The sequence below is a fragment of the Anolis carolinensis genome, chromosome 1, assembly GCF_035594765.1.
Source record: "Anolis carolinensis isolate JA03-04 chromosome 1, rAnoCar3.1.pri, whole genome shotgun sequence".
Classification (NCBI taxonomy): Eukaryota; Metazoa; Chordata; class Lepidosauria; order Squamata; family Dactyloidae; genus Anolis; species Anolis carolinensis.
The window spans coordinates 79296223-79315316 of record NC_085841.1 but is presented as its reverse complement, the minus strand read 5'-3'; the positions used below and the strand labels follow the sequence as shown (position 1 = coordinate 79315316).

At 40.9% G+C, this 19094-nt stretch overlaps 1 protein-coding gene across 5 annotated transcripts in view; it reads right to left on the bottom strand.

Moving 5' to 3' along the window:
- The window catches only part of epm2a (EPM2A glucan phosphatase, laforin), an 81467-nt gene that overhangs the window by 34946 nt on the left and 27427 nt on the right, over nt 1-19094 (bottom strand). Inside the window, exon 1 of one of the 5 annotated variants that reach the window (XM_062977747.1) lies at nt 1756-2346. The exons of the other annotated variants lie outside the window; for them this stretch is intronic. The gene's annotated coding sequence lies outside the window, so the exon portion shown is untranslated. Of the gene's footprint in view, nt 1-1755; nt 2347-19094 lie in introns of those variants that run through there. 5 annotated transcript variants of the gene reach the window in all.

Below are 19094 nucleotides of genomic sequence, written 5' to 3'. Positions count from 1 at the left end.
CGGGAGAGACACTTCTAAATTTTTAAATCTTTCACACATGAAAGCTTGGATGCTGTGAATTTGTGAATTTTAATTTGGGCAATGGACATTTGCTTTGATGATGGGTGTGAAGGTGCACAAAGTATGCCTTCTCCCTCCATTGTCTCCCTTTAGAGAAGCTTGAAACATTTCCATTTCTCATCTTAATAATGTCATTTTAATCCAGCCAAATTTATAGTGTGTTTTTATCTCTTTTATAATAATAATAATAATAATAATAATAATAATAATAATAATAATAATAATAATAATCTTATTTCTTCTCCCAGTGGCTCGAGGCAGGTTGCAACATCGCTAAAAACATACTATCATCTAAAAACATTTTACAGAATAAGCATATTAAAACATAATTCCAAAAGTTCATTCAGCTGTTGAAGCTCTTCTGGTAGGTCATTCCAGTTTTGGGGTGATTGATAAAAAGGTCCTCTGGGAGACGGTCACAAGTCATGTTGTGGCAAACTGAAATAGCCCCCCCCCCCTCCCAGAGGATCTAAGTTTTTGGGGCAGATTGCTCGGGAGAATGCGAAGGTAATCTGGAACCAAACCATGTAGGGCTTTAAAGGTCAAAACCAAAACTTTGTGCTTTGTGCCAGAAACTAATTGGCAGCCAGTGGAGTGACTTTAGTAAAGGTGTATTATGCTCACTCCTAAATGTTCCTGTAACCAATCTGCCTGCTATGTTTTGAACTAATTGGAATTTCCGAACTTGGCACAAAGGTACCACAATATACAGTGTTCCTTCACTTATCTCAAGGGTTAGGTTCCAGGACCACCCACAATAAGTGAAAATCCGCGAAATAGGGGCACGATATTTATTTTTATATTTATACATTATTTTAGTAGTTATACACTATTTTAAGTTTTTATCAACCAATCATGTGTTGATAAATCGCCTCATTCTCCTCTTATTGCCGCTTGGGCTCCTTTTCTCTCCCTTTGGCTTCTCCTTCCTCCCTTTCTTAGGCTGTAAATTGTAATTATTTATGATTTATAATAGTCTTTTAGAGTTTATTGAAAAACCACAAAACAGCAAATCCGCGAAAAGTGAACCGCGAAGTAGTGAGGGAACACTGTATAGCACATTGCAGAAGTTCAATCCTGAGGTTACCAGCATGTGCACTAGCATCTTTAGGTCTTCTAATTCTAATTTCTGAATTTGGTACAAATGTAGCTCAATGTAAAGTCCAACCTTGAGGTTACCAAGGTTACACAACCAACTTTAGGTTCTCCAAATCTAGGAAAGGGCGCAGCTGGTGTATCAGGGGTTTGAGACATCAGTCTGAGAATAGTTGGCATCCACCCAAATGAACTGATAGAAGTTTTCAGACACATAACAGCAGATGGCACTGGCAGGCAGAATCTATTGCGTCGTGACAAGCAGTGGGCCTGGGTCTGCAAAGAGGCAGGAACAATGGATCTTCCCTCCGCAGCTCCACAGATGGACCCCAGCAAGGCAAAATAAAACTGCAGTAGTTAAACCTTAGAGTCACATGGAAATTCTCTAGAGCAGAGTTTCTTAAACTGTGCTCTTCCAGATGTTTTGGACTTCAGCTCCTACAATTTGTAACAGCTGAAACGTTGGCTGAGATTTCTTGGGATCTGAAGTCCAAACACCTGGAAAAGCAGTTGGTTGGCTAAGATGGTTCCAAGCAGAAGTTCTTATACTGTAGCCCAGAAGGTAGGCAAAGCAGGAACGTTGGGTGTAAAAACTCTAACCTTCTGGGCTGTTTCTGCAACCAAGCAGGGCAGGCTCTTGTGGACTTCTGTGTTCCAACGTTGCTTTTCTGTAGCAGATAATATCACATACATTCTTCTCTTTCTCTAAGGCAGTACAGAATCCAGATTATCTGCTTTGAACTGGACAATATGGCAGTGTAGAAGAGCCCTAAGTCTATCAGTGATAAAGAGGACCCTGTCCTAAAACCAGCATTGTCATCAGGGGCGGTTCACCCCTAAGGCAAACCAGGCAGTTGCTTGTGGCGCCATTTTCTTTGGGGAGCACTCAAGGAGTTCCCGTGTGCGTGCGCACCCCCGTGCATGCACATGCACCCCCCACCTTTTCCTCCCAGGTTCACTCATGCAAACCTCCCAACACCACTGTCGAAGGCGGAGGAAGAAGCCAGCTGGGCCATGGTGGTTCTGGCTTTGGCTCTGGCGGCAAGAAGAGGAAGGAGGCGAGGTGAAGGCGCAGAGGCAGACCCATCCCACCTCCCCTCCGGACTCTCCTGCGTACGCCTTCGGGTGGGATTTCCAACCCCGATTCCCCTCCCCTTTTGCAGTTCTCTCACTTTTCTTCTTCTTCTTTCTTACCCCTCCCTCCGTTTTCCCCCTTTTGAACCGATTCCCCTCTCCCTTTGCAGTTTTCTTGCTTTTCTTCTTCTTCTTCCTCACCCCCCCCCCCCCCCGTTTCCCCCCCCCTTTCCTCCGTTCTTACACTCCCAAAACATACCCTCACTCACACACCTCCTTCTCGCCGGCGATCAGGTTTCCTCGCCGCCACGCAGACACAGCTTGCTGCATGCCACTCACTCAAAGCGGGGGAAATACAGTCTCGGCAGCTTTTTTTCCCCTTACTCTTCTTCTCTTCCTCCTCCCCTCTCCCCAAACTCTCTTCCATCTCTCCTCGCAGCCCCCCTCCCCGATCCTCCACAAGTCGCCTCTCGCCTGCTGCATAGTCTTAATGGAGCCAGTAAGAGGGGGGTGGGTTCGCGGATTGGACGGCCCAGGCACCGAGGGGTCGCCATGGGAACCATCAATCAACGCTTCCTCCCCGTCCTCCTCCTCCGCCTCCACGCGACTTCCTCCTTCTTCTCATGGATTTCCATGGCCATATAACTGCACTGCATAGATCTATGCTGAGGATATAAAAATACTATAAGGCAGTATAGCTGTAGCTCCAACTTAGGCCCTCCTTCCAGGTGTTTTGGACTGAAACTCCCACCATTCCTAACAGCCTCAGGCCCTTTCCTTTTCCCCCTCAGATGCTTAAGTTTGCCCATGCCTGGTGTATATATACACACACACACACACACACATATTTCTATTTATTTCTATTTATTTATTTATGACATTTCTACACTGTTTTCTCCACCCTGGAGGGGACTCAAGGAGGCTTTACACATAGGCAACTATTGGATGCCTTAAAAACAAACCATATAAACAGAATTATAAAGTACATTAAAGCAATTAAAAATAATTAAAACGATACATTCATCATTAATCACATAATTCTCAAGCGTAATCCGGGCCGTTCATTGCACGTAGTCATTGCACATCATTATATCTATCTATTGCACTAGTTCACATACATTTATATTTCTATATACATATTTCTACATATACACACATATACCTATTAGACATACATCTATATATATGGCATAGCCAAGATGAAATATAGCTGGACTTTCCAATCCATGAGTTCAACCATCCACAAAAGTATGTGTATATATGTAGTGTCTGGTTGCTTAAAAATTATTGTTAAATATAGGCCTAGCTCTCAGTTGAAGGCAATTGTAAATGTTGTAATTAATCACTTTGATTAGCATTTAATGGCCTTGCAGCTTCAAGGCCTGGCTGATTCCTGCCTGGGGGAATCCTTTGTTGGGAGGTGTTAGCTGGCCCTGATTGTTTCCTGTCTGAATTTCCCCTGTTTTCAGAGTGTTTTTCTTTATTTACTGACCTGATTTTAGAGTTTTTTTTAATACCGGGGGCCAGATTCCCTTTCGGTGGCCTTTTAATTATCTGCCTTGATATTCTGGGTTATATAGCTGTGTGAAAGGACCCTCAGGGCTCTTCCACACAGACATATAACCCAGAATATCAAAGCAGAATAACCCACAATATCTGCTTTGAACTGGGTTATCTGAGTCCACACTGCCCTATATCCCAGTTCAATGTTTGGTGCTAAATTCGCAAATATAGTAATTCCTACATAACATTACCATGTATTGAACTACTTTTTCTGTTTATTTGTTGTAAAACATGATGTTTTTGTGCTTAATTTGTAAAATCATAATGTAATTTGATGTTTAATAGGCTTTTCCTTAATCCTTCCTTATTATCCAACATTTTTACTTATCCAACAGTTTTATTTTTCAGTGATTGGTTTGCGGGGGGGGGGGGGGGACAAAATTCTCTTCGCCTATACTTGAAAATTATCTAGGGCCGGCCCTGATTGTCATACAGGTTGTCAAAATATCACTGGATAATCTGTTGTGTGACTTCAAATTGTTTTCAATTTATGGAGATAATTGTTCAAAGGGGAGGGGAGGGTTGTGTGTGCTTTCCTCTGAAGCTGGGAGAGGGTGCCTTACCCAAGATCACCTAGTAGGATTCCATGGCCAAATGGAGATTCAAACTACTATTTGTTCTATTACTAGAGAAATGATGGGTTTTATTAGTGCAAAGGCTTAAAATGACCAAGAATTCCTATTTATTAACTATCACTTATGTGTACTATGGGAAGTCCTATGACTTGTTGTTTAGGTTTGATATTTGGCAATCTGAATGCACACAAATATCTGCAATCTGTAGTTCCAGAAATCTTGGCTGCTCTTCAGTTTCTACATTTCATTCTTTCCAGTAGCCAAAGTTTAAAACACAACAAAATTAATCAGTTTTTCTACTCACTCCTCCTGTACTTGCTGAATAATAAATGAAACACAAACAAAATCACCTAGAAATAGGGCTGTTTGCAAACAAGAACACATTGTAAAACAGCTCAATTGAAAAATACATCTTCCACTCATCTTGGCAGTTTTTATTTTTCTATTTGAACAAATGTTTAAGAGAGTTTTATTTTTAAAAAGCATTCTCATGCCATGAAACAAAATACGACTTTGTATCATATAATTTATAACTCATAAATCTGGATCCTAAATGAATTTAATTTAGGACTGAAAGCCCTGATAAAACCATATATTCTGATTAGAAGCAAGAGCCGTTAGTCACACAACTACACCCCTCCCCCCCCTTCTTTTCCCGGCTTATAGGGAGAGCTTAGAAACAGCATTTCTCCTCCGATCTTCTGTGTTGCTCCAAATCTGAGGTCCATCAACATTGCCATATAGAGCAGTTTCATAATGCAGTTTAACTGCATTATAGGGCAATGTAGACCAGTATAATGTGGTTCAATGCAGTGAAGCTGCATTATATGGCAGTGTAGGAGGGGTCTGAATCACCAAGAAAACCAACAACTCAATTCAACCTGTTTCAGAGGATCAGATGCATACATTTTCTTGATTCTCTCTCAATCAGTAAATATTGTTAGGGATTCCTGCTGTTTCAACTCCTCGTCTCACCTAAATCCCAAAAACCTCCCTTTGTTCCAAAGTAGTCTGGTGGAAAGTATCCACAGAGTCATGGTGGAGGACCTAGAGAAGTGTTTCTTAAACTCTGCTCTTCCAGATGTTTTGGACTTCAGCTCCCACAATTCCTAACAGCTGGCAAGCTGGCTGGGATTTCTGGGAGCTGAAATTCAAAACACCTGGAGAAGCAGAGTTTGTGGAGTGCTAACTGAATTATATTTGTCTTGTCTACACATCTCTGCCAAAGATATCTGTGTTTCCAAATCCCTTGTATATATACTTTTAACATGGCCATCTGGTAACAGCTTGAATATTCCACACAGAAGAAATTTTATTTGTAAATAAGAGGAAAGCAACTGAATCAACCACTACCAGACATTAGAAAGAAAAATAATGGTTCTTCTTGAAAAGATAAGTTTTATTTCAGGTTGGATTCCGAGCTTATGTTTGATACGGAACTTCAGTCCTTTAAAAAAATAAAACAAATTCCACTGTTGTTTAAAGATTCTTCCATGCAACTTTTTTGCACACAGCCACATTCAAGAACAAAGCAATCAGCAAAGTCTGCCTTACAAATCAATCTTTGAGAACAGTTATTTCTTTCAAAGCCTCTAGGACTGCCCAGATGGCTCCTGGCATGATGTATAAGAAAGATGATCAAGCTGGCATATAAAAAAAGCCACTGGCTTTATTACAAAGCAGATTAAAACAAGGATTTCTGAGCAGTGCACAGTTCATAAGGGAGAGAGGAACAAACAAGAATACAAAAAGTGGATAAGATATGATCAAAAGAGAAAAATAATCCAGTGTAGCTAAAGATCAATGGTGGGAGGAAAAACATAAGCTCCAACACCAAGCAGAGAGAAAGTGTTTTAAAAAATCAAAAGAGTTAAACCGAAGAACATAGCACAGCTTTGTGGAATGCTGTGCATTGAAACCTGTACTGTGAGCTGGCTAAGAATCCAAGAGTAAATCCAGCCATTCACAGGCTCTTCAAACTCCTTACATCCAATTTTCTTTCTTGAAAAATATATTAAGTATGGAATATTCAAGCTGTCCCTAATGGTTGCAAAAAAAGAAAAAGAAAAAAATAAGAAGACAAAAGTGGCAATGTTTCTGAAATAAATATTGAGGTAGCCACTGAAGCAGAAACAGGTTGAGGTGAGGACTATGGATGTATCATATATACGATCAAGGGGATTTTCTCAATATAGAAGCAGTTTTCTAACTGACATTGTGGTGACAATTTCTGAAACTGGAAAACTGAACCTGGTACTGAGGTCTTCATACCAATTTACATTTGCTGGACTGAAACTGCATCTGACATGCCAGCTGCACCCTCATCATGACTGCCAGCTTTGGCGGTGTCAATCATGTGTATGTGTGTGAAGGGATTTAATTCAGGCCTCTTTCTCCTCATCCAATCGAGTAGTGATCTGAAAACTGATATCATTAACCCCTTTGATGAGGGCAAGCATCTGTGAACTTCTGGAACACAACCATCATTCCAAAACAACTATCATGCTTGTAAATAACTGATAAGGTATCTGGAGCCATCTCCTCTTGTAAGTGGAAGAGTTAAATGAGGAGAATGGCTTAACTAATCAGTCATTAGTTAAGCCTAAAAAATTAGAGAAGCAAACTAAAGTGCTTTGGAGTGAAAAATGTTTTCCATATTTGGGCCCTGTTCAGGTTGCACACACATAGGATTGAAAATGGAGGCATAGATAAGAGTGGTCCAAAAGCGCTATCCCAATGTTCCTGACCACCCCAGATATAAATATAATGTTTACATATTGAGCACCAAGGTCCAGAGGGGGCTCTATTTATTTATTTATTTATTTCCATCATTTCTATGCCGCCCTTCTCACCCGAAGGGACTCAGGGCGGCTCACAATCTGGCAAATTCAATGCAGTACAAAAATAAAACATAACAATTAAAACAATCAATTTAAAATAATCCATTAAATACATTTAAAACAGTACAATAAAAATACTTAATCCATTCGTCCACATAAACCTTGCACGTAAACCTTAATCCGGACCGAGTTAAAGTCATCATAATTCATTCATTAAACGCTTGTTCACAAAGCCAGGTCTTCACCTTTTTTCTAAAACTCAGAAGGGATGGAGCCTGCCGGATGTCACTGGGGAGGGAGTTCCACAGCCGAGGAGCCACCACCGAGAAGGCCCTATCTCTCGTTCCCACCAGCCGCACTTGTGAGGCAGGTGGGACCGAGAGCAGGGCCTCCCCAGACAATCTTAAAGTTCTCATGGGCTCATAGGAGGAGATACGTTCGGATAGGTAAGTTGGACCGGAACCGTTTAGGGGTTTGTAGGCCAAAAGCAGCACTTTGAATTGGGCTCGGTAGCATATTGGCAGCCAGTGGAGCTGACGCAACAGAGGAGTGGTGTGCTCCCTGTACGCCACTCCCGTTATAAGCCTGGCTGCCACTCGTTGTACTAATTGAAGCTTCCGGGCCGTCTTCAAAGGCAGCCCCATGTAGAGCGCGTTGTAGTAATCCAAATGGGATGTAACCAGAGCGTGGACCACTGTGGCCAAGTCAGACCTCCCAAGGAACGGGCGCAGCTGGCGCACAAGGCGGAGTTGTGCAAATGCTCCCCTGGCCACCGCCAAGACCTGGGGCTCCAGGCTCAGCGATGAGTCCAGGATCACATCCAGACTGCGAACCTGTGTCTTCAGGGGGAGTGTGACCCCGTCCAACACAGGCTGTAACCCTATTCCCTGTTCAGCCTTACGACTGACCAGGAGGACCTCTGTCTTGTCTGGATTCAATTTCAATTTGTTAGCCCTCATCCAGTCCGACACAGCGGCCAGACTCTGGTTCAGGACCTGAACAGCCTCCTTAGTGACAGGTGGGAAGGAGTGACAGAGCTGGACATCATCTGCGTACCTCCATTTGGATGAATGCTCCTCCTATAAAGCACCTATGAATAGAAATGCTGGTTGGATTTTAACCATGTTAAGTTGAACATCATTGCATAGTCCTCTGCAGAATTCTGTGCTCGCTATCTAAACATCTAACCTACTACTTGGTGTAGACATGAATAAAGGTTTGTGTGCATACTTCTGTCCCCATGCCCAGTTTTTGACCTACACGTAAGCAGAGCAATGGAGGTCAATTTGCAGTGTCATTAAAGTAAGAATGGACTAATTTTGAAATTTAGTAGCCTTTTGTGAGCAGTTGCTGTGTTCTGATGAAGCTCAACAACACTAAAGCCAGGGCTTCAGAATGCTATAATAAAGCCTAAATATGCATGTATCCTCTACTTTTTCTCTGACCATAAGTCTGGAAATTAAGTTCTCAGAAAGTTAGATAGATTTGGCAATTATTTTATACACAATAGATCTGCGGGGAAATTACAGATTTGAATATAACTTTTCAGGAAGCTGCTACTGCTATAATTTTCCCACTCAGGCATTCCTGCCACCCAGATAAGGGCATGATTCCATTTTGATAAAAGGTAAAGTATAGTATATGGGGAATCATTCATTCCTCTGGGTGAAAGTTAAGAACTCAATCTGTGCCGGTGAAACTAGGACTTCTTCCACACTGCCCCTATATCCTAGGATCTGATCCCAGATTATCTGTTTATCCCAGATTATCTGGCAGTGGAGACTCATATAATCTAGTTCAAAGCAGTTAATCTGATCCTGGGCAGTATAGATCCAGCCTAAAAGAACTCAATCTGTGCTGGGAGAAACCCATGGTACTGTGAAGAAGTGTGATGACAGGGATGGAATCTTTTTGGATCCCACCGCTGCCACCAAATTGCGAAGGATTCACCTTCTACCTCTATGTATTCCACTTTTCAATGTTGTCGCTGCCACCACCTTTGAAAGATGCTTTGCTCAAATAATAAGCAACATTTGAAGAAACAGTAACTTGTTTATTTATAGCACAAAGCTTGATGGTTACAAGAATGTTATATCTTGAGGTGAACGATGTTACTTCTATACAATAAGTGTTGCAAGATTTCTCAATAGTTTCACTGAGCTTAGTATGGTATCAGCTTTATATTACTTGTTCCTTTCAGTTAGGAATACTGTCCTTCTTTAAACTTAGTTGACCTGTACCCGATCAAACTTGGATTGGGGAGTTTAACTAGTTAACCCTAGTCCTCCTTGACTTAGGGATATAGCCTCAGCTCTTTAGTTATTCCTACTAAAGGCTCAGCAACTTTAATTTTAGCCCTTCTCCGCTAAAACTCTCTAGCTGCTCAACTTCCTCCCACAATCTCTTTTTCTGATCACACTCCTTTCTCACTGAACAGAACCAACTGCTCTGCTCAACCGACAAACTCCAACTGCCGAATTCCAACTGCTAAATTTTGAATTCTAAGGCTTCCACCAGCAAGGTGAAGCCACGCCCCTTTTCCTGGCCATGCCTTAGAGGCTCCCAGCTTCTGTATAAGAATAGCTGAAATATATAACCTTAAACAGTCAACCCTAACATAGCAATCATGAATAAAACACAATGATCATGACATCTTTACATACCTTCCAACCCGGAAAGATTATTTTTGCTTTTTCTAGACCCAGAATAAGCAAAAATAATAGAGAGTAACACAAAATACATATCTATACATAAACATAACATCATACCTTAAACTCTAAATACAAACCTGTGAGTCTTCCGATCAAGGTGCTCTGGATAGAGCATCAGCTACTACATTACATTTGCCCTTTATATGTTTAATATCAAATGTAAAGTCCTGTAGTGATAAACTCCATCTCAATAATTTGTTATTGGTCCCTTTTACATTATCCAACCATCTTAGGGGTGCGTGATCAGTTTGTAACGTAAACTTCCTTCCCCACAAGTATGGTTTCAGTTTCTTTATGGACCAAATTATCGAGTAACATTCCTTCTCGATTGTGGACATGCTAAGCTCATTAGAATGCCACTTCTTACTGAGGAATAGTATGGGCCTATCCTCTCCATCTTCATCAATTTGACTTAGGACTGCTCCTAGTCCTCCCTGAGTTCTAAAGGCCGTTTTGGACTGGTCTTCAGGTGCCATAGGCACTTGCCAGAACCCCTTAGTCAAATCAATACTACTTATAAATTTGGCTTTTCCAATTCTTTCTAGTAAATCATCCAAACGGGGCATCGGATACATGTCGTTTTGGGTGATTTTATTTAACCGCCAGTAATCTATGCAAAACCTTACGGTTTTGTCTGGCTTCTTTACTAACACTATGGGCGAAGCCCAAGGGCTGTTAGATGGCACGATTATATCCAAATCTAACATCTCCCTGACCTCTTGCTCTATGCATTCGCTTATCTTACCCGTTACCTTATAGGGAGGGGATGCTATCGGTGCGGCGTCACCGGTGCATATTTTATGTTGCACTCCCTGCACTCTCCCGGGTAAATCCGAAAACATGACTTTATACTTAGCCAAGATTCCTTTAACCTCTCTTTGTTGTGATGGAGATAAGTCTGAATTTATGGATACTTTATCCAAGTTTCTATGTATCTCCCTATCACCTTCCCAAAATGAAAAAGGACCTGTATCTTCCTCTGATACTATACAGTAAACATTTGCCGACCTATTTACATACGGCTTAATCATGTTTACATGCACCCGTTTCTCAATCCCCAATCGTTCATCTAGGATGTCACAGTTCACATGGTTCTGCTTCCTGACGATCCTCCACGGTCCAGTCCAGTCCATCTGTAGTTTGTTGTTCTTGTTGGGTGTTAAAAACAGGACCTCATCTCCGACGTTGAAGTCTCGGGGTCTCGACGTTGCGTCGTACCGGATCTTTTGTTGCTCCTGGGCCGTCATAAGATGTTCCTGGGCGATGTCCCTGGCCATCTTTAATGTTGACTGAAGATCTTTGATGTAGTCGTCGACAGGAACAGGATCTGGCGTAGGACTTGCTTCCCAGTGCTCTCTGATCAAATCAAGGGGTCCACGAGCCTTCCTTCCAAATAACAGTTCAAAAGGCGAGTAACCAGTGCTGTCCTGTGGGACTGATCGATATGCGAATAACAGCTGCTGCAACTTGGTGTCCCAGTCGTGGGGTCTCTGCTGGCTATAGGCCTTGATAATTTTCACTAGTGTTTTGTTCAAGTTTTCTACTAGGCCATTCGTTTGCGGATAAGGTGTGGACGTTAGGTGTTTAATTCCGCACAACTCTAATAACTTCTTCATTAGCCGCGAGGTGAACTGAGTCCCCAGGTCTGACACAAGCTCTCTGGGAAATCCAGTCCTTCCCCAAATTGATAACAGCGCATTGGCTATGGTGGAAGTTTCAATATTGGTCAAAGCCACTGCATCTGGATACCTGGTTGCATAGTCTATTACTGTGAGGATATATTTGTATCCTCTCCGACTGGGCTTATACAAAGGACCAACTAGATCAATCCCTACTCGGAAAAAGGCTTCCCCAACAACCGGCATGGGAACTAAAGGAGCTTTGGTCTTATCTCTTCCCGTGCTAAACCTTTGGCAAGTATCGCACGACCTGCAAAACTCCTTGATATGTTGATACATGCCAGGCCAGAAAAAGTTCTTGCTGATTCTTTGGGTGGTTTTTCTAACCCCCAAATGCCCTCCTTGTGGATTGTCATGGGCCACATCTAACAGTTGTTTCCTGTACTTTACAGGTACCACTATTTGGGTACGTGTTTCTGGCTTATTCAAAGTCTTATGGCTTGTACTTTTCCTGTACAAAACTCCCTCCTTAAGTACGAACTTAGGAGTTTTATTTTCTTCTGTTCCTGTGGCGTTCTGAGCTTGCAAGAACAAAGGTTGTAATGTTTCATCTGCTAGCTGCTCTCGCAGTATCTCTTGTTTTCCCTCTATTCCGCTGACCAACTCAGTGATGTTCGAACTAGACTCAGGAAGTTGCTCTGAGCTAGCTTGGATGGTCAAACACTTGGCTTTTGGAGTGTGGACCTCCATGTTGCCTTCATGTTTATCAGCTTCTTTCTGCCAATTCCTAACTTTTCCATTTAAATCATTCCCAATCAAACATTTGTATGGGATGTCCGCGCAGACAGCGAAGTCCCATAATCCTTCCCAGCCTTTGCACTTGATGGGTAAGGATACTACAGGGGTTGGTACCGACGGACCTATCCCCTTTAAATTTATCTCTGAAGAGGGATGTTGGTATCTCTGTGGGACCACTTCAGGACGTATAATACAGACATCCGACCCAGTGTCTCTCCATCCCTGCGTGTGTATCTCATCTATGACAATAGATTCTAAATAGTCTTCAGAGATTTCTTTTGAAAGGATAAATAAACATTGTTTTTCTTTTGGCCTCGCATCAGGGCTTCTAGACTTAACTTCAGGTTCCACTTCTTGTTCTATTGGAGCTCTATTTACAAAGAAAGTAGACCTGTCTTTCTTGATTAAGTTACATTGGTATCTAAGATGCCCTGGCCTTCCACAATGGTAACATTTTATCTTTTCCTCAGGCCTGGCTTGGCCTGCAACTGCCTCATGCTTCCTATAGGCGGTGTTCTCTCCTGAACCTCCCCTTTGCATCTGTGTGCGTGCGTGAGGGTAAAACGTCGGCTTTAGAGGTTTTTTCTCTTTTGGTTCTTTCTCCTTCCTAAAACCTTCTTTCAAGGTAATTAGCTGGTCAATCATAACTGCAGCTTCGTTGGCTGTCTTTGGGTTTCGGTCTTGAATTAGCCATCTGTATTCTGAGGGAACTAGGTGAAAGAGCTGTTCCAGCTTCAATAGTTCCTTAAGTTGCGGAAAGGAATCTACTTCAGAAGTCCTCACCCAGCTGTCAAAGTATTGAGCTTGCTTTGAAGCAACTTGCGCAAAACTTTGGTGTCTGTCCCTCTTTAAAGTTCTGAACTTTAATCTGTAAAATTCAGGCGTCAACTGAAACTTTTGTTGTACCTGCAGTTTAAACATCTTATAATCTCTGTGAGTGTCTTCAGCCATATCACTATATATTTCCAGAAGCTTTCCACTAATTTGTGGCCTCAGATATAACATCCATTTGTCTTCACTCACTTCAAAATCTTTACAGCACCTTTCAAAGGATATAAGGAACTTTTCTATGTCATCTTCCTTGTTATATCTGGGAAACCTTTTTAAAATTACATCAGGTGCTTCAGCTCTCAAATCCCCTTCTTGGGTATCAGCATGAGGTTGAGAGTGTGTCAATCTTTGCTTCTCCAAATCTATTTCCATTCTCCTCAACTCTGCCTGCCTGGCCCTCTCCTTCTCTCTTTCCTCAGCCTCCATATTTTTCATTTCCAATTCAGCCTGCCTCTTTTTCATTTCCAATTCAGCCTGCCTGGCTCTCTCTCTCTCTCTCTCTCTCTCTCCAATCTCTAATTTCTTCATCTCTAATTGATACTTGAGAGACGTTTCAGACAAGGTTACTTGTTCTGAATCTGAGGAGGAAAGTTCTCCCGCCTCCTCTGCCAACTTTTTCTGTCTCCTGGTGGCCATTTCCAGACAAGTTTTACCTCAGCCCTTTTACCTAAAGCTGATCTTTGGCACCAACTAACCTTTGCCAAACGAATTTCAGGCACTGAATCAGTTCTTGTCACACATATCCTAGGCACTGAATCAGTCTTTGTTACACGTATCCCACCGCTGCCACCAAATGTGAAGAGCTGTTGTGGCAGAGGATGGAATCTTTTTGGATCCCACCGCTGCCACCAAATGTGAAGAAGTGTGATGACAGGGATGGAATCTTTTTGGATCCCACCGCTGCCACCAAATTGCGAAGGATTCACCTTCTACCTCTATGTATTCCACTTTTCAATGTTGTTGCTGCCACCACCTTTGAAAGATGCTTTGCTCAAATAATAAGCAACATTTGAAGAAACAGTAACTTGTTTATTTATAGCACAAAGCTTGATGGTTACAAGAATGTTATATCTTGAGGTGAACGATGTTACTTCTATACAATAAGTGTTGCAAGATTTCTCAATAGTTTCACTGAGCTTAGTATGGTATCAGCTTTATATTACTTGTTCCTTTCAGTTAGGAATACTGTCCTTCTTTAAACTTAGTTGACCTGTACCCGATCAAACTTGGATTGGGGAGTTTAACTAGTTAACCCTAGTCCTCCTTGACTTAGGGATATAGCCTCAGCTCTTTAGTTATTCCTACTAAAGGCTCAGCAACTTTAATTTTAGCCCTTCTCCGCTAAAACTCTCTAGCTGCTCAACTTCCTCCCACAATCTCTTTTTCTGATCACACTCCTTTCTCACTGAACAGAACCAACTGCTCTGCTCAACCGACAAACTCCAACTGCCGAATTCCAACTGCTAAATTTTGAATTCTAAGGCTTCCACCAGCAAGGTGAAGCCACGCCCCTTTTCCTGGCCATGCCTTAGAGGCTCCCAGCTTCTGTATAAGAATAGCTGAAATATATAACCTTAAACAGTCAACCCTAACATAGCAATCATGAATAAAACACAATGATCATGACATCTTTACAGTACTCTTCCCCCTTGAGCCACTTCTGGTCTTTCAGAATGGCCAGCTGGGAAAGTGGTAGCAACTCTTTGGTGCTTCTCTTAAAGGAGTGCCAACAGATTAGAAGCGGTTGGTTTTTCTTGGAGATGCCCCTGAGATGGACTAAGCTCTTGCTTCTTTATTCAGAGAAGGGATAGTTCCTTTTTTGATAAGAGTGAGGATACACACTGACCCGTGGATAACTCAATCCAGATTTGTGGGTTGATTATTTGACTAAAAGTTCTAAATGATAAAAAGTATACAAACAGAGTAGGTATTGTACATCATTTCCTTATGGGTCCCCTCCTCTCAAATCCATAATATGTCCTTGTACAGCTCTGAAATATAAAAAGGAAGCCACTAACTTTTAAAAAATAACATAACAAGTAAAATAGCAAAATGGAAATACTAACAAAACATAGGTCATGTCCTATGTTTTCATAATATTAAAATGCAAAGTTAACGTCTTTGAAATTTTTTGTTCAATTGGATTATTCCTTTCCAGATAGACCTCATTTGTTCGATTTAAATAACTAAATTAAATCAAATTACTTTGATTCAAATAAGAAATAAATTGGAACCCTGCTACCACAAAGATTATCTTTCAATTATGTTGTTTGTCTTACTTGCCATGTCAGTGCCAAATTCCAAATTTTGCCAGTAATTGGCAAAATCCTACAGAACCCAGTTTAGAGCTATGGATCGTATGGTATATGGTATGGTATAAAAGAGACATTGCACTTGATGAAAGGAAGTTGCAGGTATTTCATACTGTTGATGATTGTTTTCTAATGCAAGTGGGATGCATTATAAATGTGCTAATTACCAATATTTTCTATCTAGAATATAATCTTTTGGTTTTTATGTATCAAGATGTAAATAACTTCAGTCTTATCTTATACAATTTATAAAATGTCCATAGTCATTATAATCTCCAAGCCAAACTGATAACATCTTCTTCTTTGGAGGCTTTCAAGCAGAGGCTGGATGGCCACTGAGAGACAGGGCCTTCTCAGTGGTGGCTCCTCGGCTGTGGAACTCCCTCCCCAGCAACATCCAGCAGGCTCCATCACTTCTGGGCTTTAGAAATTAAAACCTGGCTTTGTGCCCAAGTGTTTAACGAATAAGTTATATGGCTCTGACATGGTCTGGATTAAGGATGATGCGCAAGGTGGTTGGACGAATGGATTTACGCACTTCTTATGTTTTAAGTTTTATATATTGTCTTACATGTTTTAATGCTTAATGTAAATTGTTTTTAATTGTTTTATGTTTTGTTTTATTGTATTGTATTGTATTGTTGTTTTATTGGCATTGAATTTTGCCAGGTCTGTAAGCCACCTTGAATCCCTTCTGTGACAGAGAAACTGTTTTAGGAATCACTACCAAAGAACTGAAATTTGGAACAACAGCTATTATTGAAGTCATTGGTACTCAGAGCTGCAACGGAGAAAGGCGGGTTAGAAATGACGCAAATAAATAAATAAATCTGCCAGGGGTGCTTTGAGTGCGATTTTCCTGCTTCTTGGCAGGGGATTGGGCTGGATGGCCCATGTGGTCTCTTCCAACTCTATGATTCTATGAAAAGTGTATTTCAGGTCTTAGAGTTAGACAGACAGATATAGCCCTGTTTGTTGCAATTAACCAGGGTACCATAAGAAACGGAAGTGTGGAACAAACTTTATTTCCCGTTGCAGCTCTGAGTACCAATGACTTCAATACTAGCTGTTGTTTCAAATTTCAGTTCTTTGGTAGTTATTCCTAAAACAGTTCTGCTGTCACAGAAATCCAGATTCTTATTATCTGTGGAAATGAGAAAAGATAATTTCCTGGCATTTGTCAAAAAATAAACAGTGAAATTCCAATTCACTAGAGAGCAACTGAATTTTGAAAAGCTTTTGGCAGTGCAGTTAATTCCCCATCTCCCATTTAATTTAAACAACATATATTTTTAGTGTTTGTGATGGATTATCACAGCCTATCCTGGTTTCAGTCCATTATGGTGTATACATCACACAGGGGACTGGGGAAAAGAGAGGAATTGAAAATCAGTTTGGCAGTTAGTGTAAATTCTGGAGAGCTGGAAGAAAGCTATGTTTCTAAAGAACTAGGAGAAAACTAAATTTTGGAGAGTTAGAAATAGACTGTAATTCAGAAGGAACTGGAAAACCACTTTTGAGGAATCTGATGGGGGCACCATAATTCAACAGGTGACTTGAAGACATGTACACAAACAAAAGAGAAGCAGGGCATGATGAAAATGAGATGGAGTTCAGAAAATCAGTAGGCAGGATACAATTCTATCATACTGAACTGAGTACAGTAAGATAAAGTAATTGTTATGTTCAAAGAGAAGCACTGAAAGTACTTTGTTTCATGCTTAAATAAACACTGCTTGAACTCATTTTGTACTGTGACACACACACTTGTCCCTTTTGAGAATAATTTTATTTTCCTTAAGATAGTCATAAATATGATCTGATTATTACATTATCTATGATTAACATGGGACTAGGATAAAAAATACTGGATTGTTTTCATTATTTTGAAAAGGCTTTTTAAAATATTGATAAAAATTACACTGCCCTGATTCTCCACGAAAAGCAAAATGTGAAACCAAGCTAAGGCTGTAAGCCTATGACCATTTACGGTACCTCAATATGAATCCCAGTGAATTTAATGGAATTTACTTCTGAACAGACGTGTATGACTGCCTTGGATCTCATACCAGGAGAAAGGCAGGATATAAATTCAATCAATCAATCAATCAGTCAGATTACACTGTAGTGTACAGTCTGTAGATAAACACAAACCACACTCTTTGACATTTTATATATTTGGAAATGAAACTGAAAAAGGTGTCTGTCATTTATAGACATCACAATCTATATATATAAAAGGGTAATGAAATTTCGGCCTAGGACAAAACAACAAAACTACACATCCCAGAAACACTAAACTTGGCAGCACAACCCCTCCATGCCTCTATGTTCATACAACAAAAAGAAAAGAAAAATAAAAGTCCTAATTTGAGGGAGAGGAATAATTGTTTTTATCTAATTGCTGCCAGTTAGAAGGCTAAGTTCCGCCCACTTGGTCTCCTAGCAACCCACTCAGCCCAGGGGACAGGCAGAGTTAGGCCTCACTTAGGCCTCTTCCACACTGCCTATAAAATACAGATTATCAGATTTTAAGTGGATTATATGGCAGTGTAGACTCAAGGCCCTTCCACACAGCTATATAACCCATTTATAATGGACTTAATGTAAGGTAAAACCTTTACCCTTTACCTTAACTACCACCAATTCCTCAATACTTTATTTCTCATACCACCATACTTCGCCACAGCAACGCGTGGCCGGGCACAGCTAGCAAATTATAGAATGTTTCCAAATAATGTTCCTTTATGCAGTCAAAATAATTGTTGGAATCCTAATAATGTATTATCCATACATAGGCTGCTCTATGGAGGTGGTTGCACATTATTGTCCAATATGGACTGTTTTCATTCAACTCAAAGTTGCAAAAATGGAGTTATGGATGCTGTGCCATTGCCAATGGATGAGCATTCTGTGCAGATGAATATGCACATTTGATTGTGCGTTTGGTCTAACTGTGCAATGCTGCTATTAAGCAGAGGACCTCCTTCACACAATTAAATTGTAACTCTGCACGAGAACAATTATGCTACACATCATCTATGAAGGATCTCAGTAATGTATGTATTTAGACCAAGACACAGGTTAGTATAACTATAAATTTATCAAAACAGGTGGCAAAATAAATTATGAATATCTTCAAGCACTGTGATGACATTTTATCTTCTAATGGTTCAGAACAGGGGATCTGAAACTTTTTGAAGCTACCGGGCCCTTTTAAAAGTAAAGGTTTCTCATGGCACCCCAAGAAATGTTGATATATTATATATTGTACTAGCTTTGCCCGGCCACGCGTTGCTGTGGCTTATGGGCATCCTTTGTTGGGCAGATGGAATAGCACTGAATAGCCTTGCAGCCTCAAAGCCTGGCCGTTTTCTTCTTATGGGAATCCTTGTATTGGCCCTGTTTTTTTCCTGTCTGGAATATGCCTGTTTTCAGAGTGTTGTTCTGTATTCAGTTTTAGAGTGTTGTAATAGTGGGAGCGAGGTTTTGTTGATTTTCAATGGATTTCGATAGGTAGGTACCAGACCGGGAAGTGTGGGTTGCATACCTGTGGAATACAGTTTGTCCAGTGTGGGATAAAGAACTCTTATCTGTTGGAGGGAAGACTGTATGT